This window comes from Mycteria americana, chromosome 3 (assembly GCF_035582795.1).
Source record: "Mycteria americana isolate JAX WOST 10 ecotype Jacksonville Zoo and Gardens chromosome 3, USCA_MyAme_1.0, whole genome shotgun sequence".
NCBI classification, from domain to species: Eukaryota; Metazoa; Chordata; class Aves; order Ciconiiformes; family Ciconiidae; genus Mycteria; species Mycteria americana.
This window is the reverse complement of record NC_134367.1, coordinates 108906431-108930989: the sequence shown is the minus strand read 5'-3', so window position 1 is coordinate 108930989 and position 24559 is coordinate 108906431. Positions and strand designations below refer to the sequence as shown.

Below are 24559 nucleotides of genomic sequence, written 5' to 3'. Positions count from 1 at the left end.
TGAAACATATACTACCCATTACCCATATTTCTAGTCATTAATCATTGCTAGTGGCTGACTAATTAAAAAAGTTTCTGATATACAGTGACAGATATACTGATAGATACAGTTTCTGATGAAGATGCATTTAGGACATTTTTGTCCTACTGTCTTCTTACATTCTACCATGAGCATACCTTAAGTATCCTGAGATATTTAAGTGATGGAGAATGGTGGAAAGATTTACCCTTCACTCAGTATATCTCTGAGATTTGCCTTAGTAATCACTAAAAAGTCTTCCTTGTCTCCATCTCCTTACAAACTGGTTACAGCTCTCTGTGGCATGAGGACCTCACAGCAGGGAGCCATTCCTTTGTCATTTCTGAACGAGACTACTGCAAACCACAGCATCTGAGGCAAAAGGTGAAAATAATATGGATGTGCCTGACTCTCTTCTTACTGGTTTAAGCCTCTGTGAACACAGCAGGAACATCAGTCTATTAGCTCGCCATCCACTTCTAAGGTCTTGGTCCCAACCTTCAAATGAACTGATGGATCTGAACCTAGCTGCATGAGAAATTACAGTCCAGCAACCAGCCGTGCTCCTTTGAAATAATGCATATCACAGAGGCCAGAACAGAGGGTATAGGAGCTGAGGATGCAGCATTATCAGCTGAAGGGATCTGGAATAGGCAAACCAGACAAATACAGAGTATAACCACCTTTAGAAAAAACCTGTTGCTTTCAAAAGGGTTATTTTAATGCTTCTTTTCCCAAAATAAACAAAATGACATCCACATGTTGAGACACACCTGGGTTTCTTTTCTATTATTAGAAATAAAAGGCCTAGAGGTTCAGCAGCAGTCCATTAGCAAATGCAGTAATCCTTGCTCTCTGGTGTTCAGCAGCTCGTTTTAGCAGCCACAGTCTCAGACTTAGCACCTCATCTTTCATTCTGCTGTCTTCAAAATTTCACAAATGCTCACACTTCCTCCAGGTCGTGTATTCCCAGGCCATTCCCAGAAGGGACTGCTTTTCTCGCCCTGCGGCACACACCTGTAACCCAGGAATGCAGTAGCAAAAATTATTCAGAACACTGAAGCGTGGAGATGAATTTCAGACCAAGTAGCATGTCAGTAAGAAATGGAAAGTAAGTTCATGTTCAGTTTGATAAAAAAAATGGTTTGTATTCTCTCTTCTCATCTTCAACCAGAGGCTATTTCTTTTAAATGTATTTGCTGATGGGTCACACAGGGTACTTCAAGCTTAACAATACTTCCTAGCACAAGTTTTTACATGAACTGATTTTCTAGGCTATTATCCCACAATACATACAAACAGATCATGACGGTGTGTTTGTAAAACCTTTGGATAAATGGTTTTTACAAAAGACTGTAAGGGTCCTCGCTTTACTTGAGCAGATTAAATTTAGGAAGGCTACAGTTACCACTGAAGCATATTTTGTGTTTTGAATTTGTTGTTTGTAAACAGAAAGTATTTGTCTTCACCATGCATATTTATTGGCAAATATGACAGCAGGTTCCTGAGGGAGTTAAAGAAACAAGCAAGCCTTTCCTTGCAATACAATCTGATCCCAATTTCATATAGAGTCATCACAAGAGGTGATGGTGGTGCTGCTTTTGTACAACCAGTACTGAGACGCTGATTTTCAAAGCTATCAGTCTGCAAATATTACCATAGGTCAAAGCACAAGTGGAGAGGATTTAGGTTTTTTTACTGAAGGATGACTTTTTACTTTGTGAGGACCTCTATGAAGGGACCAGAAAAATTCAGTCACTAGATAAACAATAACAAAGGAGTACATCTGGTGAGCAACAGACGGCCCTCAAAACCAAATGACATCCAATGTTCCTATAGACGTTGTGAAAATAGATGCAGTAGCTCAATGAGTTCAGGATGTCCTTATGTTAGCAGGTGTCGGAGCACGTGATTTTATATGAAATTACCTTTTGTGCTAGATAATGAAAGAATATGAAAGTACTGAAAGAAATTTCCAGTGGCTAATTTATAGAACGTCATCAGAGATGAGAAGGGACTGCTAACGAGTCCTTTCAACTCCCAAATAAGTACAACTGTATAAACCTAAAGGACAAGTCTTTATAAGACCAGTAGTCCCTGAAGTGAGAAGCTAAAGTCACCGTAAATCCACCAACAAGGTTTTATACCCTCAGCCAAGGTGGTTCATAGTTTTAAGAGTCATATATTATTGTTACCATATACAGTTTTAAGTGTAATATATTACTAAGTGCCTGTTAGAGTAAAAGCCATTATATTAATCATATTAGAGAATTTTCATTCATTAGATTGAGTATATTTTAATAATACAATGGACTCTTTTGTGAACTTTAAGTAATACTAAATAATTAACAATGCTTATATACAAATTGCCATCATTGGGCTTTACTGCTAATATCCCATAGAGATTAATAGAAGCATTTCATACTCTTATTCATTACTATTTCAGATTAGCTGCAGATTCCAGATGAAATGACTGTATCACTTCACGGTCAGTTCATTTTCGAAAGGTTACCTTTGCAATAATAAAGGCAAGTGACATTTTGTTAATGAACTCTTCTTTTCAGACACCGAGAATATGGTAGTTCACAAACCCATGACAATAATCTCATTTTACTGCCAGGTGAATAAATATGCTATTTCACCAGCTGTTAGCAAGAATACTGTTCCCACTTTCTTTTGTAGGAACCAACTGAATACGTTTTAACTACATTATCATAGGATCATAGGAAAGTTTATGTTGGAAGGGACCTCAGGAAGTCTCTAGTCCAACCTCCTGCTCAAAGCAGGGCCAAATGCAAGGTCAGACCAGGTTGCCCAGGGCTTCATCTGGTCAAGTCTTGAAAACCTCCAAGGACAGAGATGTTCCAACCTCTCTGGGCAACCTGTTCCACTGCCTGTCTCAGGTCATCTTCAGCAGACTTGTCAGTTCCCAGCCTGTATCATTGCCAGGTCTTATTCCTTCCCTAGTACAGGGCTTTACATTTATCCTTGTTGAATTTCATAAGGTTCCTGTCAGGCTATGATCTCCATGTTTGAAATCCACTTTAAAAAGCACAGATTAATATACAATACAGAAATGTTCCTAAAAGGCAAAATAAGACAGTTCAGAGCACAACACTATGCTGTTTGCTTCTACTATTCCCTTGCCAGCCAATACCAGAATTATACACTATCACACTCATGCCTGCAAGGGCCACTGGCAAAACTGGGGCTTCAGATCTGCAACTTCGATCACTCACCTAAACTAACTGATCTCAGTAACTGTTCTGTCCCATGCTTTGATAACCAGCACTACAGAGGCATGATAAACATTTTGACTGTTCGTGCCACTGCTAATTTGCTAGCAAATAGAAGAGTGTTTGAGAACAGGGAATCTGGGACTTTTTCCATTATCTGCAGGGTTAGTGGAGCAATACTGTGAGCATAGATCTCACTGCACCTCTTAACTCCTAAGCTATGCTTTTCTGCCCTATTTCTCCAGCCTCCTCACACCTCTACCGCACAGTTCTTGCCCACTAGCCTGTCTTTCCCTTATCTTCTTGCTAGTTCATAGTCTCAGCCTGGTCTATCCACTGCCTCCCACTTCCTCACCTCCTCCAAATTCAGCTTTTGTCTCCTGGGAGTTCATTAAGACTTCATCACTGGTGCTTTCTCACCAGTGATGAACCACCTGACAGGATACTAAGCACTCCAGAAAGACAGGATCTCTGCTCTTGGTTCCAGGACAGAGTACCAAAAGCAATTGGAAATAGCAATTGCAGGGGCGGTCTTGCTTTAAAGCATAACTAGTGAAATAGAATGGAGAAAGAATTTGCTTAATTCCAACAGATTTCTAGTAACTATGTGTGAAATTTTCAGAAGGATTAAAATTAGCCAAAGACAATAATTACTTTTGGCCACAGCAGAAGTCATATGCATGTTACAAAAGTTACCTCCTTCCAGATGTGGAGTCCTTCCAATACATAGACAAGCCAGGAGCCTCCCATAAATTACTCATAAGGTTTTCAGCATTGGCAAAATAACATGTCTAGTTTTTTTTCTATGAATATTTTTCTGAACTGTTCAAGAACTTTAGCCTGGAGAGGAAGCCCAACATAAAAATGGGAGCCCATGCAGGGAATAGAAAGTAAGATCTCAACATGGAATATATGAAACAGTCTTAATTGCCGTTGACATTAGCTGATTTGCTTCTAATCAATACATGGAAACTTTACACAAGTAATTCTTGCTAACATTGGTTAATCCTGCTAAGAAGGAAGTTAATTTGGGTCTGTGCTGGGGAGACAGTGGGCTCCAACTTTATCAATTCTGAATAACTGAATTCCATCAAAGGAATGAAAATGGAATGGCAAATTTTCTGAATAAGTAACCTATGAGAAATCCTTCATCAGTCACTAAAAATCTTGCAGAGCTAGCTATGCTAATAAGACAATTTGCATAAGATATGCATTTGTCCAAACGCTGAAATAACATTCTGGGCTAAATTCCTCTGATTTTAATGGTGTTTCATTTTTTCCCACCCAGAGCCTGAAATATTCTGCTAATGTACAAGCCCTGCTGGTTGCTCCCACTCATTGCAGACTGTATCAGATCACACCTCACGGCTCCATCATTCTCAACAGAGAAGCCGGAACAAAGTCAAATATGTGATGCTCTTCAACAGCTCTCCTTCTCAGAGAAAGATTAAATTCTATCATATTAAACCAAATGCTCTTCTGCTTTATCTCTTTATACTGAGACTGCTACTGAATGCTCATCCCTGCTGTCCAGAAAAAAAACAATCTGGTGCAATAAACCAAGGCCTGGTGTCTTTGCTACAGTTTAGAAAAAAATCAGTATTTCACCAAACCAACATATGTGTTCTAATGGAATTAATGGTGTTAGTCATTTTGAACGTGCACACATAAATGGTTACAATATGCTCTGCACAAATAACAGCATTGACTAATGAATACATAAACATTAAATTATGGATTTATTTATTCAGAAAAAGTATTTTCACTTTCGATGCAGTTTTATGAGAGGTGGGTACATCTGTGATGTGAAAGAAAGGGGAGGCTATGCAGATGTACAGCAGCATGCACTGCAGTGACAGTACAAATGGACTAGTTGCCATCAGCTCAGGATCCTTTATAACCCTGCCTCCTTGTCCTCTGCCTCTGCTAAATTACTATCAGGTTTTACTTATCTTTTTTTTACTGATTTTTAAAGGAAAAAAAAATCAATCGCCCAAAAGACGAGTTGTATTGTTAACATATCAATAACAGAAGTCTTTACCAAATGCTGAATTCAATTAAAGATTGTCCAAACTGATCCCCTAAGCTTTTGTAACTTTGAAATATATTTCTCATGTCACACCAGAGAGAAAACTCAAAACCCCTAAATAGGGATTTTTTTAACTGTAGGAGTTAAACTAATGATTGTAGCACTCTGTATCACTTAGAATTTCTAGTCAGTTCAGCTAAAGTCTCTTATAAAAACTATTTTCGCATTTGACAACAAGAACTGAAGAATTCGTATTATAAATTGGAAAAATACCAGAAGAAAAGGTTGGAGGTGGCAATGGAGGAGTGGGAACATGTTTAGCAAGAAGTCTCATGAGACTGCTGTGCTGAAAGATCATTCCTATTCTAAATATAAACCTTTAATACATTAGCCATCCTGTTTTTAAGATCATATAAAATATTTCCAGTCTGAAGCAGAACCAGAAAGACAAGGTGATTCTCTGCGATTTACTCGTCTCTTATGAAGAAGAGAACAGGAAAGATTTGACATCCTGGTTGGAGCTTCTAGCCCACTTTATACCGCAAATATATAATCTCAATTTGGGTTCTGTCTTTTTCTTTCTGTTATCTTGAAAAGTCTAAATAAACTTGCCTAGACCACAAGAGTCAGATAATGAAAGTTTGGGTCTAGATCTTAAGTAAATATTCAGAATACCATCTAAAATACTCAATTTAACTCTAGGAATAGCTAGGAGAAACAGTGATTGTGATGTAGTAAATAAAAATTATGCCCTTTTTGGGCTTATTTTTTGGGAGTTAATATAAAATTGATGTCATTCAGAGTTTCCTTTTTCCAAGTCCTATATGTTTTGTACCTACTTCATGACTGGTGACGTTAATCAGTAAGGACGAGGTATGCTTTCTTTTGTTAAACCAATTGTCACTTTTATTTCTGAGACAAAAGTGGCTGAGCAGTAACAGGTACCAGCTCTAGTCATCCATGCTCTCCAAATGGAGCTCTCTTGTGTTATTTCTTAAAGACTTTACTTGTCACTCAGAGCTCTGAAGCAGTTGTTCACTGGAAGATCAATGAAATACAAGTCTCAGAGATTACTGGAGAAATGGAAGAGCTAAATGTGATCTTAACTAGTCATTACCTGGGAAGAGAACAATGACTCATGTCAACTTCAGCACATTAAACAGCCTTTAAGAAACTATCATGACTCACAAGTACTGCGCACACACACACGCACTCACAAAAAATCTGTTTCTCAGTTCAAGGCATTTAGTTCTCCTATGGAGAAACTAAGCTCTCTTCTCCTTGAACCTGCAACAGCCTTACGTTAACGTAATTGCCTTGACATCAGCCAGCTCATTGATTCAGAGGGGCAGATGCTATACACGTGTTTCTTGCTGACTGGGTTACATAAATTGTTGATCTATAAACTGATGTGAAACAGCACTTAATAGGAACAAACTTTTTTTTCCCTAACAGGTATTGTAAGAGTTTACTTTGGATTGCAATTTAAGCAACTCTCAAAGTCAAACTGACTCCAGGGAGGTTTCCTTTGTGGACATGGTTATGTAAAAGAAAAATATTTTTCAGCAAGTATTTTGCGGGGGGTGTGTGTGTATTTTGGCTTCTGAAGCATCCATTTTAGTGGCAATAATTCTGTATCTATTGAAACAACTAACATCAGCAAAACTATTCAGTTAAGCAAAGCTAATCAAGTTGCCAGACTCAGGCTTGAAATGGAAGCAAATATGACATCTTAGCAGTACTGGCATTTATAACTCATATTAATGATCTATCAGTTACTGTCATCGCTGACAAGTATATATGTATACTACCTTCTGAGAGATACTTTGAACATCCAGATAACTGAAAATTAGAAAGCATTTTTGCTGATTTGAACTGTGGAAGAGTTTTCCACTGTGACAATCTGAATATAACCAGACAAATCTCAGTGGAGATCGTACTGGAGGAAAAGGTAAAACACTGGACAACCCCCTGAGTATTCTTCATATATTTGTTCTGACCCAGATGGAGAAGTCAATTTGTGATAATTAGGGTGTAAATTTCCAAATGCTGCAGCTTAGCTGCCCTAATTCCCACTAAGGCCACTTTGTCTTGCTAGGAGAAAGTAATCTTGCTTTGCAGTACCATAAGCTATTCTGCCTTTAGCACTGAAGTGTCTCCAGCAAGAATAGTGTGAATTAGTGAACTGTAAATTCACACCCAATGTGGATTCCTATTAATTTCCTTCTGTTAAAATGCCCATAAATAGGGGAGGTGGCTTGGAGCTGCCTAGCAGGCTAATAGATGCCCAGAAAGAAAAACAGTCTATCACAAAAGTGGCAAAAGTCACTGGGAAAATGAATTAAGATGATCCATGTCCACAAACAGCATTACTGACTTCATGTTCACCTTGAAGAAGACGGACTGTTTCTAATGCATCCCAAGGAAGAAGGTAAAAGTATTGCAAACAAGCTTGAGTAGCTGTTTGTATTGTAAGTACTGTAAGTACTTACAAAAAGTTTACAAAAAGTTTACAAAAAGTTTACAAAAAGTTTTGTAAACAGCTTGATGTGCCTAACGACTAACTACTCATCTGAGCAACTAGGGTAGCTGAGCGTGGCAAGGTGTGCACACACGGCACTGAGCCTGACACAGCAGCTGAGGGAAATTGTCCTCTGATGGTTGTTCACTGGACGGTCTGAAATAAGAAATCCAATTCTTATCAGAAAAGTGTCTGCCTTGCAAAATTTGGAAGTGTACCAAGCACAACGAAATTCCCCTGCTAATCATCTCGGTGCAAGTGAAGAGGAACAAAGACTTAATTACTCTTCTGCTCCAACAAATGGTACCTCCACGCTAACATCCAGAAACTGCGCTGGGGAGCGTCTATGCCTTTACCCATTCCAAAATCATCCTACATGGATTATTTCATCCTGCAGAGCTGCCAGGTCTGAATTAAACCCAAACACATCATGTAGTTTCCAATCCTTTGATTGTATTTATCAATATTCTTTGTTAACAAGTGTGGGACTTTCTTTGAACTTAATAAACATATGCTCATAAAACACTGACCATCTGTCTGAAGGGTCATACTATGTTTTCTTAAGATGTAATTTAAGTGTTCTGCAAAAAGCACAGAGGGCTGAGAGTTGCTTCAAATCGACTATATATACTTACATGTTTAGCAACATATTCTCATTTTCATTTCTTAGAAACCAGAAGGAGCAAGTTAAAATGAATGAAATCAACTTGTTGACTTGTAAGAAGCAAAAATAAAAATGTTGCCTCTGTTAGCTACAAAAGCACATGAATACTGCATGACATCTTCCATTTTTTCCACTACACAGCCAGGGTCTTCTTTAAGAAGACAACTTTCAGCTTAGAAACTCGAGACATAGAAACATTAATTTAACTATGCTGCAAGGCAAAGATGTGTTCAGATTGTTTGAATTCCTAGGCAAGGTGTGAAATCAAACTGGAGGGAGTCTCCAGATAAACTAAGAGCAATCGTCTGACTGCATTTTGGTCCAAAGCCGCACCAACCATAGTCGTATAAACTCATTTTATGCAGTCTCTTTTGTTAACTTATTTAGTGTCTTCTGTCCCTGAACATCAGATGTGAATTCCAAACCCCACAATATTGTGCCCCAAATCTGAGGCATCTGCATTTACTGCCATGTTATATCGTGAAAGTAGGTCACCACATGACTTCGTATCTGAATATCTGTCAAATTCAGAGGGGCTAACAGCAGATATTCACCCTTCTGTCTATAAAACTTCTTAAATGAGATTCTGCTTCAATATGCGAGTTTTGCGGTATCTTTATGTATTGTGAAAATGTGCTTTTTCACAATAACAACTAATATTTTACTATCTTTGACAGCAGGAAAAGCATTTATTAAATACTACAGAACATTATGAGACAGTCTGAGATATGCAGGAAATGCCCCTGCAGGAAAGCCAGTTTACCTAAGGAGACTGGCACACATTTCCAGTGTGGTTTATATTTTAAAAGTTGCTATAATCTCAGACCAACTATGTATTTGAGAAATCCTGAAAGGCAGATGAGGTTCCAGAAGACTAGTAAAGATAAACACCATCTTCAGAAAGAGGAAAGGGAATAGCCAGGGAATGATAAACATTTTGGCATGTTTAATTATTTATTCCATAAGTTTTCTGTTAAATTAAACAAGTACCTAGAAAAGAGCAAGAAAAAAATAGCAAGGACCCATGATTAATCAAGGTAACATTGTACCAAGTGAAACAAAATTCTTTCTATAACAAAGTAACAGGCCTCGGGACAAGGAACGGAGCAATTAGAGCCATATATCCTAACTCTTACATTTTGACACTGTTTCACATGACACTTTCAAATGTGGGTTAAGGAAGCATGCTTTGGTTGACATTTTTACAGGACTACTAATATCGTGTTGAGAAAATGCAGCTGGTTTTGCTATTCATGATTCTCTGTCAAAGTGGAAGGATTTTGCACATGGGATTGTGTAGGATCCTACCTCAGGTCTAGCACTAGTCAAAACTTCCATTAATATTTTGGATAACACAGTAGAGAGGATTATTACATACCATTCAGCCGTCAGCTGCAGAGGATCCCTTAACTGCCTGTGAAAGGGTAGGCTGCAAATTGAGAATCATCACAACAAGTTAAGGAATCAATGCGAAAAGTATACGCAACTCATCAAACAAAAATGAGCAGTACCGCATTTAGGTAAGAATAATTAAATACACACTATTAAGAGTGGGAACAATCAGACAGCAATCCTTAGAAAAACAGCTGCATGTTTTATCACAAACCGAACATGAGTCAATAGTATCAATCTGGCATGAAAACAGAAAACATTGTGCTGGGATATATAAGCAAAAATGTAGCACTGCAGATACGAAGGAATGACATTTTGGGACGTTATACTTGTGAAAACTATGTGCATCAGTTGGAGATAATTCAGGAGATATTATAGATGTAAAACACGTGGCCTCTCAGATAAGGCAGAAAGAATTGAGCTCATTTCACCTAAAGAAAACTCTGAAGACCTGCATGAAAACAGTCTTCAAATATGTAAAGGGGTAGTGAGTGTGGAAACAGAATATAATATTCTTTGCCCACTAGAGATAGAATAAACTGTAATGGTGTTAAATTTAAAAAAAAAAAGTTTATAACCCCAGCTGCTGGCTGGGGTTAAACCACTACACCAGGAAAGCAGGGCTCCATCACACGTAATGGTTACTTGGGAAACACCATCACTCCAAATGTCCCCCCCTTCCTTCTTCTTCCCCGGCTTTATATACTGAGCATGACGTCATATGGTATGGAATAGCCCTTTGGTCAGTTTGGATCAACGGTCCTGGCTGTGCCCCCTCCCAGCTCCTTCTGCACCTGGCAGAGCATGGGGAGCTGAAAAGTCCTTGACTGGTGCAGCAACAACTAAAACATCTCTGTATTATCAATGCTGTTTTCAGCACAAATCCAAAACATAGCCCCATACCAGCCACTATAAAGAAAATTAACTCTATCTCAGCTGAAACCAGGACACCTGGAGATGGCTGAACACCTGCCTGCCCATGGGAAGGAGTGAATGCATTCTTTGTTTTGCTTTGCTTGCGTGCGCGGCTTTTGCTTTCCCTATTAAACTGTCTTTATCTCAACCCATGAGTGTTCTCACTTTTACTCTTCCGACTCTCTCCCCCATCCCACTGGGGGCGAGTGAGCGAGCGGCTGCGTGGTGCTTGGTTGCCAGCTGGGGCTAAACCACAACATCCATGAACTGGAATATTTTACGAGCAGTTTACACAAACCTATGTCAAGAAATATTTGATCTGGCTTTTTGTCAGGTAGTTAACTCAATGGCATTTTGGTGTGGCTTCCAACCCTATTATCTACAATTTTAAAATATTTTAAATCAGAAAGAGAATGCTCTGTTTTGTTTTAATTAAGTTGAATGAGTAAGAGGAAAACCTATTGGCTTATCCTAGAAAGGTGGTCAATGCCCCATTGTCATGGTTTAACCCCAGCTGGCAACTAATCCCCACAGCCGCTCGCTCACTCCCCCCCGGTGGGATGGGGGAGAGACTCAAAAGAGTAAAAGTGAGAAAGCTCGTGGGTTGAGATAAAGACAGTTTAATAGGGAAAGCAAAAGCCCCACACGCAAGCAGAGCAAAGCAAGGAATTCCTTCACTCCTTCCCATGGGCAGGCAGGTGTTCAGCCATCTCCAGGAAAGCAGGGCTCCATCACACGTAATGGTCACTTGGGAAGACAAACGCCATCACTCCGAACTGCTTGTCAGTAAGAGGCAACTGGACAATGCCCTTAATAACATGCTTTGACTTTTGATCAGCCCTGAAGTGGTCAGGCAGTTGGACTAGATGATTATCGTAGGTTCTTTCCAAGTGAACTCTTCTCTTCCCTTCTCTTCTGTCATCTGTTTCACACAAACTCCACTGTAACAATCTCCAACAAAAGAAGCCACAGCACCATTAACCAATGAAATATGCAGTGACCACATTACAGTGGGAATCATTCTCAGGTTGAACAGCAGGCCAGGAGACTTCTATGAAGCAATTTTTGAAAAGCTGTTTTCAAAATGGCTTTACGAATGGTTACAAATATTTTTCAGTTCTCAGTGAATATAGGTTTCTCATACTCAATAGGAGAACAAATATTTTTTCCCAAATGAAAGAAGTAACCGTTAAAAGAGGTGAGCATATGAACATAATATTGTAATAGATTCAGATTATTGTGTAGGTTTCAAACCAGAATGTGCTTAGAAAAAACAAAACTCTCTGACTGCATCTGCGAAATAAAAGCAGGAATAGGAGGAGAACACATTATATCGCTTCTGTTTAAGAATTCTGCAACCCCCAAAATTACATTCAGTGTTATCTCTTTAAGGCCCAATTGTGACAGCAAGTGTAACAGAAAGATATTCAGGGTCTATATGTGACATAGTCTGTTTAACCCAGAAAACTCCAAGTAATGTAATTACTTTGTCCTATTCCCTCCCTTTACTTTTGATTTGAAAAATAATTGTTTACACAGAAGATACATTCCCACAGACTTTGATGCACACTGCATCTAAGGTCTAAGACTGGATGGTTAACTAGACATTGGTTATAAATTATGAATCAGAGACTCATTACCCTACCTAACACATATTCTAAATCATAGAATCACAGAATGGTTTGGATTGGAAGGGACCTTTAAAGATCATCTAGTCCAACCCCCCTGCCATGGGCAGGGACACCTTCCACTAGACCAGGTTGCTCAAAGTCTCGTCCAACCCGGCCTTGAACACTTCCAATGATGGGGCATCCACAACTTCTCTGGGCAACCTGGTCCAGTGTCCCACCACCCTCATCATAAAAAATCTTCTTTATGTCCAATCTAAACCTACGCTCTTTCAGTTTAAAACCACTGCCCCTTGTCCTGTCACTACAGGCCTTGGTAAAAACTCTTCATCTTTCTTATAAGCCCCCTTTAAGTACTGAAAGGCTGCAACAAGGTCTCCCTGGAGCCTTCTCTTCTCCAGGCTGAACAACCCCAGCTCTCTCAGCCTTTCCTCATAGGAGAGGTATTTCAGCGCCCTGATCATCTGATCATTTTCATGTCCAAATCATGATCTCTTACCTTTTATTCAAGCCTCTTCAAAAGGTTTCTTGAGATTTAGGGAAGCACAATATCTGAAATCCATTCTAAAAATGTCTACCTACTCCCTCAAAAAAGAGAAAACCTGGATATTTTTAAGCCCCACTATTCAGACTGCTTCTTCTGGTATTATATCTGATGGATGAGGTAGCTACATTTCAGAGAGAATGTTAAACCCCACTACCAGCCACAACCTTTCAGGTGAGTTTGTGTGGAGGATCATACTTTATTGGCACAAGCAGAAGGAGAAATGCTAATTTCTCTGCAATTGGTAAGTGCTGTGCAGGAGCAGGGAAAGGCAGTGGAGTAAACGAACAGCAGGGGAAAGCACAGCCTTAAAATTTAACATTATAGCAGGCAGCTGAACTGCACAAGCACATTTAGAAATAATTGAGCTGCTCTGTTTGGTATTTCAGAGGTCACAAACTATGTTGTTTTTTTGCTTACTGAGAATATCAGCTCAATTGAGTGACTTCTCTTATTTATCTTTAGGTTTCATTCCAGGTATAGGAGACTTTCACAGCAAAGAGTAATTGAGAATGGATAGAGTTGTAAATCTTTGAGGACTTACTCAATGTACATGAAGGCTGAAACAAAAGCCTGGATATGGCCACCCTGTTCAGAGCAGTCTGGCTCCAACTTTGCTCTGCTTACAGTCATTTTTTATTCTGCTATTTTATGACTGCTAGGTATTATATCATGAATAGACTTGGGAGGGAGAAGTGGGAGAAGTGTGGGAAAGACAGAAGAAGATGAAATATGACTAGGATAGGAGCCAATTAGGACAGGGATTGACTTTTCAGCACTATAAGCAGTGCAAGGTACTGAGCTGTCTGGTGAAGAAATGCCTAAGGAAATCCTCAGATTTCTTGTCCACGTCTGCTTGAAGTTTTGACCCAACGACACCCACCAACCACTAGTTTTTATACCAGGGAAAAAAACCAGCAAACAACAACCTGGTTGTGAAAATTAGGTTTGTTATAGCCATGTAGGACAAGTGACTTAGCCCCCAGAAGGCAGGCCACAATGGAAATGTGGGGAAGAAAGAAATGTCTCGGATTATTAAAAAAGGAAAGGTTCAGTTATCCTATGAGTTGAATTTTGTGTCCAGTTCTGGGCTCCTCAGTACAAGAGAGACATGGGCATAATGGAGAGAGTCCAGGAAAGGGCCACAAAGATGATTAAGGGACTGGAGCACCTCTCGGATGAGGAAAGGCTGAGAGAGCTGGGACTATTGAACCTAGAGAAGAGCAGGCTCAGGAGGATCATATCAATGTATGTAAATACTTGAAGGGAGGGTGCAAAGAAGATGGAGCCAGGCTCTTTTCAGAGGTGTCTGAACACAGGACAAGAGGCAATGGGCACAAACTGAAACAGGGGAGGTTCCCCCTGAACATCACAAAACGCTTTTCACTGTGAGGGTGACTGAGCACTGGCAGAGGTTGCCCAGGCAGGTTGTGGAGTCTCCATCCCTGCAGATATTCAAGAACATGGTCCTGGGCAACCTGCTTGAGCAGAGGGTTGGATCAGACGACCTCCAGATATCCCTTCCAACCTCAACCATTCTGCGACTCTGTGATTCTGTGATCCACTCCTACTGAGCATGGGGAGCAGTCGGTTTGTTTTGCAGGTTTGCTAACGTTATTTAGGAGTCACGCCACAGAAATCAATGAAGGAGATCACAGGTGAGAAAGGCCTCAGTTTCTTGAACTTCAAGCTGACAGGGTTGAAGCTCCCAGGCTAAGAGCTATGGAGACAGAAGAAACACAGCAACCCTCCAGCTGATTAAGGAACAACCCAGATCTGTTATCAAGAGTCACACGTTTCTTGTCAGGTGACTGTAAAACATGGGGTTTAAATCATTATTTTAGGCTGCTATTGTCAGTAGGACAAATGAAGCTAAAAGTTCCAGGCTGTAAACTTTCTCTAAAGAAATCAATGGGAACGTAGAGTCTATTTACTAGATATTTATGCAATCACCATTACAGCAGTGTCAGTACTCTTGCCAATATTTATGTATTTCTCTTCACAATAACGCTGTAAGGTCAATGAATCTGTGAAACCGCACAGTCAAGAATACAAGATTCATGAACCCCGAGAGAAAATGCTGTGGTAAGACTTGGTAAACCAATCTTGAAGAGTAATCCAGTGATGAGATCTCTCCTTGGAGAAAAGCATACATGATTTATAGGTCCTGCTTTTAACATTTCAGATCTGCTAATATCACTGAATCCAAATATATTGGACCGACTGTACATGCACAGATCAGCTGAGCATGTGCCATCAGTTCAACCCGGAGCATGGCAGGCGTTGTTGGACGTTACTGAGCTTTTAATATGCACATGTGCAGCTGCTGTCGTCTGAGTTCTGGTCATCTGACAACAAGACATTATTTTTCTGCTGTCTGAAACAATAGCAATTACCTGTAAGAACATGCTCTTCTGGAAGGCCTAGCAGGTATGTTGTTTGCCTATTTTATCCAATGAGTGATTACATTTAAAGTAGATAACTAAGCCTGGAAGCAATACTTAGTTAGGTGTGCACCTAACCAGCTGAACTTACCATTCAAGTAACTAAATGATTTCATGAACCTGACCCTAAAATAACTTACCAAAAGCCACAGAATGAGCAGTCATGTCTCAGTCCTCGGCTCTCATCTTAGTCGCATGACTATCTTTTCTGCCTCATTATCTCTCTCTATGGCCTGATTTTTCAAAGAAAGTGACTGTAAATTTCGAAGAATATAAGTACAAGACCGGGCATGCAGGGCAGGAAAAAATCATGTGGTGGACATCTCAGCAAGGTTTGAATGTGTTTTTTCATCTTCCCGGTCCTTGGCTGTAATAGAAATACACTAGTAGTTGTTCCCAATTAATAGATTTCTCAAAGTGTCTGCCAAACTGCAATGTTACTTGTCTTTGATATTATCAAATGAGGATCCAATCCTGAAGCACTTCCAAAATACAAATAATACATATGTATCATATATACAAATAATAGGTTTTACTTTTCTGAGTGTACCCACAGATCTTCCATGAGTGTGAACTACTCATATGAAGAAGGCTTTTGAATCAGATCCATACCTCACAGACTACATTTAAACCAATACTCAAAGAACCATGAGAGAATATATTTTGTGTTTCATTTTTATTTTGCAGAGGATTTTTTTATTAAAAAGTAAGTTGTAAGAAAGCTGAGTTCCAGCTTCTGCGAAAGAACAGAGGCAGAGTTAAGCTACATCACTCATTCTAGGCTTGAAAACATTTTGCACGGCCATTGAGAGGTTAAGTTCTCTAGAAAGTCCAACACTGATTTCCGCACGAGATCTTTTCACAACGCTGATACCAGCACACTGTGGGACTGAAAGGCAAAGCCTTCAGTTAATCCAATTCTGCCAAGACAAACGCCTTCCCCAATTTAGTGTTAGAGAGAGCATCCTCCTGGGCATGAGCTCTGGAGCCTACAGCACCAAGCAGGGGAGGGAGCGGGATGGCAACTGGCAGGAGAAAGGTCTGCTACTGGCTCAGACTTCAACATTTGTGGAAATCCGACCTTCACTTTCACCACTGTAGCTCCTGAGAAGCAAAGGGCTATCTTAGAAAATATCAGTGCTGGAAAGAAATTCTAGGTGGTAAACTGAGAGGATGCGTAATAACTTCGATTTTATGAGCACGGTCCGGAAGCTGTCATTTTAACAGAATTATGCAGATTTGGTGCCCCCTGCTGTCTTGTCTTTTACTGCCAGAGTGACCGGTGAAAAATACGTGGGAAAAAAGCGCTAAAAGCACCGAACTGCACAAAACACCCCCGAAGGGCAAATTAAGGACTCTGCTCAAAAAGGCACATTTCAACTAGAGTGAGGGTCCAGAGACTGTCTTGGCGAAGCATCCGGGAGCCGAGAGCAGCAGAGCCGTATCTTGGTAGAATAACGATCACAAACGGGAAAAGCAGCGAGTGCATCATCACCGAAGGGAACTGCAGGGAGACCTGAGCACGCCTTGGCACACCTCCGTTGCTTGAGAGCAGGACCTCAGAAACGATTCAGTCTTCTGTGGGGATAAAACCACATGAAATCTTTGTGCTCCCTCTTTCCTCGCTCAGGTCTGGGTCTGCTACGTTCCTGCCTCTCACCTCCAAACAGAGCTTAAATGGACTCTAAATACTTTTGTATTATGGTAGCACCTAGAGGTCTCAGGAAATATTAGTACCAGTGGTACCTCCAGGTACATACTGGGAGCATCTACATAAGCTTTTCTATCAACTAAACTGGAAGATGTGCTCCAGGAGCCTACCCAATACACCAAGCTCCTGCAAGGGGCAAGCCTAGAGGTAACCCAAAGTCAGACCCCTCTGATGCACGCAGCACAGCTGTTGGGATGGCAGCACAACCTGTTTCTCTCTACACAGCAAATCTTCTTGGGCCGTGCTGCATGCTAAAGTAGAGGTACCCACTTAAAATGAGACTCACCCGCTGAATCTCACTGCCGCTGAGGGCGGTTGTCTAACCTCTCCCTCCCTCTAGCTGTTTCTTCCCAGTCCATCCATTTCGTTAGCACCAGCAACCATCTGGTGGCACACAGGGCTTGCTTAACTTCCAGACTCAATTAAAAACTAATATCTCCTCCTCCCCCCCCCGCCCCCCTCCCCCCAGGCTGTTTTTTGGTTGGATCAGTTTATTGTATGGTCATGTGGGTGCCTGGTCTGATGTAAGAAGGAAGGAAGAATGTCCTTTTGGCAGCAGTACAGTCTTAGATTGGCTTAAGCTAATCATGAAACTTCTGGCCTAAATCAAATAAGGGTGTGAGGTGCCAACAGTTTTAACGGCTTGTCCAAAGTAATAGAGCACATTTCTAGCACAGCTGGGTTGAAATCCTGCTATAATCAATGGCCGAGATTTTATATCCCTAACTTTTTAAATTTCTCCATTGGTTTCTGGCCCTTTCCCTGTACTTCTCCTGGAATACTACACAATATAAGTGATGATGAAGCAAAGCTACAGTGCCCCATCTGAGCCTCTGCAGAGCGGCAGACAGGACTTTTCGAGGAAGAATGTCTGTTTAAGTGATTTTCTACTGTAAATCAACAGTAGGCTAACAACTGATAATTATGTTTATTCTCAAAGACATTTCTTTAAAGGGACCTTTGTTCAGTATTCACAGCAATGAATCAGTCAGTCAGTTACTTCCTCCCTTGGCTATCTGTGCTTGAAGATAAAAAACCCCATAAAACTCCAGAGAGAAGGGACAGTCCTGTCTTGCCGCAACAGGGGTGTTTAGTGACCGAGACCGGTGCCTGTATTCCTGAAACTCTGGTGCTAAGACGGCGTTGTGCTGTACTTCAGAGACGTGCAGCAGAGGATGCTTCATCATTTCATATTCTCCTCGTGTTGGAAGGCTTTTAGGACTGGCATTGAAACTACGAGTCACCGACGTCTGGAAAGGCTTTCTCGTGAACAAGATGAAATTTCTGTCATTTGTAGGGTCTGAGAAGGTTTTTCAGCTTCAAGAGAAAAGAATTTATCCAGCTTCTCTGACACTTATTTATACACACAAGTCCTAAACGGCCATTTTCAACTCTTGAACTCCTGTGACTTAGTGAGATGGTATGATCTGTATTACATCTGCTGTAGGAGTAGTTAAACAAACATCACTTATAAAATCTTGCCCACTCCCACCATCCAGAAATCCTGTTTTGTATTTCACACGTTTTATTTTTACACCTCAGCATTGAAAACACCAGAAGGCAGGAGTCTGGCCTGGTAATTATTACATGTTGCACCCGGATACAAAATCAACTTGCTTACTACATCCTTTATACTTGTTATTTTACTCAAGTGTACTGGCTGCAGGGGCTGAGTCTAAAAATTCACTTCTATCTCCTCTGACTGTTGTGTAAGTCAGTCAGCCGTCTGTCCTCTTTTCACCTCTTTTCAGGGTGAAACACATCCCCGCACAGCCACCTCAGGGGTTGTGCAAGAGGAAGATTATGAGGGTGGATCCACTTGTTTTGATCTCCCGACAGAGCACTGTGGCTCACTCTGCTTCCAGGCTCTGGAGCTGCTCCTGCAGCTGCCTTCTTGCTCCTTTTCCAGTCCTAAGCTCTCTTCTTTCTCCCCTTTTTTTTAAATCTCCCTGAAATTAATAAATTAATGTGCGTATCTAGCAGCCACCACTTGCAAACAGCCAGGCCTCAATGCTCTTGAGAGCGAGGAGCTAATTTTTAACTATTGAAATGAATCTGAGTGCTGGAAGAGCTGGTTTGTCACAGAAGGGTGGTGTGAAGAGGGATGAGCGTGGAGGTTTAAGTCAGAAGGTCTTATTATCGCTAGACCTCAGCGTACCTTAGGGCACCGGCTAATCGGTAGGGTTGTAGCTTTATTGGGAAAAGCGTGTTTTATGGTATTTATTTCTGTATCTGAAACATTTGGTTTCAGTGAGACATCAGAATCACTTCATGAGCCACTGGCGTGCTACATCACAGCAATTAATAACAATTACCAGGAGATTCCCTTCCAGTGCATGCCAGGCCTCGGTCTGCGGGAAGGGATAAAATACATCGCTACTCATGCTCTTCCAAGCACGCTCTTCCCAACACATAAACTAAGGTAAATATCAACATACATGTCCCACTTCTTTCTTCTCTCAGCATATTCTTTTTCTATAATTCAAGTATCGGAACACATTTCTTCCAGCTAGCACATGTCCGGCTCTTCTTTTATCTAAAAATGCAGATTCGCACATTGTGAGTTGTAGCTTTCTCCTCATAGGATAAGAAAACACTTTTAGAATAAAGAATACAGAACTGGGCAGCAAAAAAACCCAAACTCAGTTCACAATGTAAACAAAAGATCTTGCACTTACTACACTTGTTAGACATCCTGTCTAGAATAGGATGGCAAATTGCCCGAGGCTTTGTTTATGCTGGCTAGCAAAAAATGCTATAAACGACGCAGAAGACGAACTGGTTTCTAACATGATTTGTCCAGTCTGTGAGGACTAAAATCAAACTTTTTAAGGCTAAAAAGCAACAACAACAAAAAAAACCTAGTGGGAGGACTGAAATGACCTACATGTAATATATAAAAAAAACAAGAGCAGGCATCTATGACCCAGAGCCAGAATTCAAGTCATTTGAATATAGAATAAACAGTGGAGGGACACTAGGCAAAAACAAATTTCTGTAGCAAATATCCATATTTCAGGGTTAGTTTAAAGCGCAAAACATCTGTTCACAGTCTCCTTCTGGAGACTGAACTAGAATTGTACCAAGTGCATACATTTGTTAGTATATCAGTAAGTACCAGTATATATTCTTATGTTAGAACAACATTATATCACATACTTTTGTTCTTATCAGAAGCTGGGAGACAAAAACACTCTTTGTCCTGCAGTTAAGAACACCAGGTAAGAATCTATTAGTCTACATAGTCAACAATGCATTTTGTGAAGCATTATTTCATTTTCTTTGAGTGCACCCTTCTATCTGTTTCCATCTATTGTCACCTGTGGTATCTTTAGATTGTAAGCTCTTGAGAGTAGGGACTAACTTTTTCTTTGTGTCCTTGTAAAGATCACACAGCAGGGTCTGAAACCAGGACTACTAAATGTTACAGGAATCCAAGTAATGACATATAAAAATTCTGTATTTTTCATGATAAACCAATTTAGCTCCAACACATGCAGTTGTTGTAAGGTATTTTTATCTTGAGTTCAGTATTTAAGCACTTTGGTTATGACAATTAAAATATTTCCTTTCATGTGATTCTATTAAATGTGAAACATTGATGGTCATAGCGTGAAAGATGTAATATTGATGTTCTTGGAAAGTAATGCTGTAACACGGTCTTTCAGCGTGTGTGTGTGCGTGCACGCCCGTGTGCGTGTACGTGTATGCGTCTTGAAAGTCTCATTGCTCCCTTTCTGGCCACAGTTTCCCTGCATGGAAACTGGGTAGGGCAGAGATGAGTAAATGGTGGGAATTCAGATGTCATCCCAATTCTGCATGTAGACAGGGCGCACGCACTCAGGGAGCTGAAGAGGACTCCTGAGGCACACAGTACAGACACAGCTAATGCAGCCAGGAAGAGGGCCTTAGGCAATAACTGACTTCGCAGCTCTGTCTAATCTCCAGTTTTGTAAGTGGATGCCTTCTGATGTTGCTCCTTTTGCTGTGTAACTCTTCCTACCTGTAAGAAAAAGCTTCGGTAGTTCCATGAGACATTCCCAAACGATAGGTATCAGAATATATATAATGGGCATGTGCTGCTTGGTCCACTGCAGTTAGGTATTATGAATTTTGATGGTATTCCTTTATTTAAAACATGCACCAAGAGTAAAGATTTTATGGTCAGTGATCCATAAACAATTAAATTGAATTTCTCATTTACTGGGTATATGGGACTAAATCTGTATCCAGCGCTCTGTAATAAAACACAGCTCATAAAATAATATTATGCTTTGGAATATAAGTATGATGCATTACACACAACATAATTTAATCGTTCTTGACTATGGCATAAATGGTTGGAGGTGAATGCCGCCTAGGCTAACACTAATTACACCTTGCACCTTTATGAGCGTACTGACTGAAGTACTTATCAGCCCTGCACACAAGCAGTTTGCTCTAAGCCACACAATGAGTCAGTGGCAAACAAAGGAGGGGAAACAAGGTCCCTTTATCTCCCAGACTTCTTCTGAGCCAGCTTCTCACCAACAAGAATTAAAAGCCATTTCGTACTTCATAGCGATAAGGCAACTTCATGTCAGTCAGCCAGTGTGTTTTATCGGAGTTGTAACCTCAGCCTCACAAGTTATTAAAAAGCTTTGTACACGAAAATACAAATATATATATATTTGTTAAGTATGGTAAAACAGAAACCAAATGGATGAAAGTCTTACAACTCCTCAAACAGCTTGTTTTTACTACCTGTACACATTACCGAGGAAGAAAGTACTACTCTTAAAAGCACGTATTTGTTGTGTAAACCTCAGTATTTTGTGTAGCCTTTAGGTTCACTGCAGTCATTCTGTACTACATTTTTATGGTTCTTTAAGTGACCACTGGGTGTCACAGTTATCAACAGTAAACTCTACGCGTGGAGGACTTTTCCAGGCTCGTTTCAAAACAGATTTGTATTATCAGAGATAATACTAGTTCCTACACCCTGTTAATAGCTACCCCTGTTCCAAGATGAGGATATGGTTTCCTCAATAAAAATAAAAATCAACCAGAGTTAATACAAACTCTGTTCTTCTAGAAACTATAGCAAAATGGAGATTTGCCTTTCAGATTTAGTCTACAGGTAGGGTTCTGTCATACTGCACATTTGTGAAGCATTTTCACTGCTAGAGTGGAATGAGGCAATTCTAGACTTCATGGACTTGAGGAATAATTTCCATGGGCTTTCTCTTTCAAAAATTATGTGGCAAGAGCATCAATTCTTTCCTCTCCATTTTTTAAGAAACTCATTCACTCGAAGAAAGCCTACACATTTTGTTAGTACACATAACACTAGCCTTATGCTTCAGGTCCCAGCTCTCAGAATCATGCGGCTAGCAAAGAATGTGAGTTTTCATGTTTTTTAATTTAAAACTAAGTTTGTGGTCTTCATCACAGAAAAGAAAATGTGACCCCAGTAAAATCAGTGCCTATTCAAGTTTGCAGACAACAGCTTTAAATCATGTGAACCGCTTCGTATCTTTGCTCAGTTGTCAGCTCCAAAGGGACAAGCCAGTGCTAACCCCACAGAGGACCCCATGAGATGAGGAGTGTATCTGGTCAGCTGGTTTCACCCACCCACGTGTATACCTTACACCTGGAGTACTGGAGAGCTGCTTCGTGCATCCAAAGCGTAGGCAGCACCAAGTAAATTATTTGGAAATACACAAGCTACCATACTACATAATTTCAACTATGTAACCATAAAGCTTCAGTTTAGACTCCATAAACTCTGAACAAATACCATCAGGAAGGGCTGGCATGGCTGTGGACACCTGGGAGAGGACACAGTGGACAGCCAAAGTGTGTCAGGACAAGCAGGCTGGCGCTCCTAAGTGCCTGGGGCCACCATGATGTCTGCAGGATGCTCGGGAAGCTTCTGCAGTGCACGTGCTAAGGGACTGGTCTGGAGCAGGTGCTGAGATCATCAGGGCCTCATGTTTGTGATCATCCTGGACAACAGAGTTTTTGGGATCTTAGCCAGGACCTGTAAAATGTGAAGAAGGAAGGAGGAAGGTATTTCCCGGCATATACTGGAGTTCGACGTTTGAGAGCTGAATGGAGTGTGGGCCTAATTCTAACTCTGTCCCCACTAGCTGGGCAACTTGTAGCTGCTGCCACATTTTGAGTTTTTTCATTCCCTACTTTTTCTTACCCATCTCTGACTTCAGAAATGGAGAGAACTAAAAGTGGAAGCAGAGAACTAACTTAATCCCTGAAAATCGGGCTCGACAGAAGCACCTACGGTTCCTGGCCACAGTTCAGGTGATGGGTGAGAGATACAGGCTGAGACACGGGCAGGTAAGACAGAAATGCCAAACAGGCACTGTCATAAGAGATGTGTAACACATGGCAGGCATCAGCCTCTCTCTTATGTGCTATGCTTAGGGCCGCAGATTGCCTTAAGCAAACTGCCCTGCCCTGCCCAGCGTTTTCCAACTCCTCCATCTCAGACACTTGCTGCCTGATTGGCTAAAATGACTGTCTCAGCCAGAATTGTATTTTTTTCTTATTTTTTCCTTTAACCTATTTTCATCCAAGTCCAGATGTACACAAAATGCACACTCAGAAGAATGTAAGCATTATCTAATACGTAAAAGATGGATGCAGGGAGGAAGAGAATTAAGCTGTTCTTCATGCCCAGCATGGCACGATAAGAAGTAATGGGTGTAAACTGCAGGTGGGAGGTTTAGATTAGACATTAGAAATGGCTTTTTAACAGCAGGCATAGTTAAGGACTTGAATAGATTGCTTGAGGAGGCTGTGAAGGATTTCAAAAACAGGTTAGACAAACATTTATCAGGAATGATGTTGGCATACATGTTCGCAGACTGGAGCAAGGAATGGATTGTTCAAAGTCCCTTCTAGTCCTGTTTTCCTGTGATTTTATGATTCAAGGATTTCTAATGGCCTATCTTCTGCTAAGGATCGGTCTTAAACAAATCCCCCAATCTCAAAATACTGCCAGCAAAAAAACAGGAAGGATTTTTTTTATTAACATTATTCCGATTCCCTCTCTCCTTACTCAGAAAGCCCTCCCACTCTTCAACACATTCAACTGCAAAGCTGAATACAGCCAGTAAAATACTGAAAGCTTTATACTAGCAGCACTGATAACACTGTGGCAATAATGCAGCAAGCAATCTGAAATCTATCTTTCTTTTGACCAAGTTCTCACCCCTTATACCCTCCTCTCCTCCTCCCCACCCCAACACAATACCTAATTTTCTAAATTACTGGAGCTATTATGCACACTTTCATTAACATAGCAGGTGCAGTTATTTAGACCATTAATGTCCTAGCAGTAGTGTAAGTTGGGAGTGACCCCACTGCAAATTAAGAGTTCAGACACAAGAAGGGAATGGCGCTTTAAAATACAGCTGGAAATCTTCCACTGTACCCAAACAGGACTTGATCCAGGG

The 24559-nt window shown here is 40.6% G+C and overlaps 1 long non-coding RNA gene across 1 annotated transcript; it reads right to left on the bottom strand.

Annotated features, from left to right (window-relative positions):
- Positions 1-981: 981 nt before the first annotated feature.
- On the bottom strand, positions 982-17432 carry LOC142407812 (uncharacterized). Its single transcript, XR_012775064.1, has 3 exons — positions 17389-17432; positions 9847-9897; positions 982-1035 (listed from the first exon to the last, which is right to left on the bottom strand). It is a non-coding gene; the product is annotated as an uncharacterized LOC142407812 (long non-coding RNA).
- Between the last annotated feature and the right edge of the window lie 7127 nt (positions 17433-24559).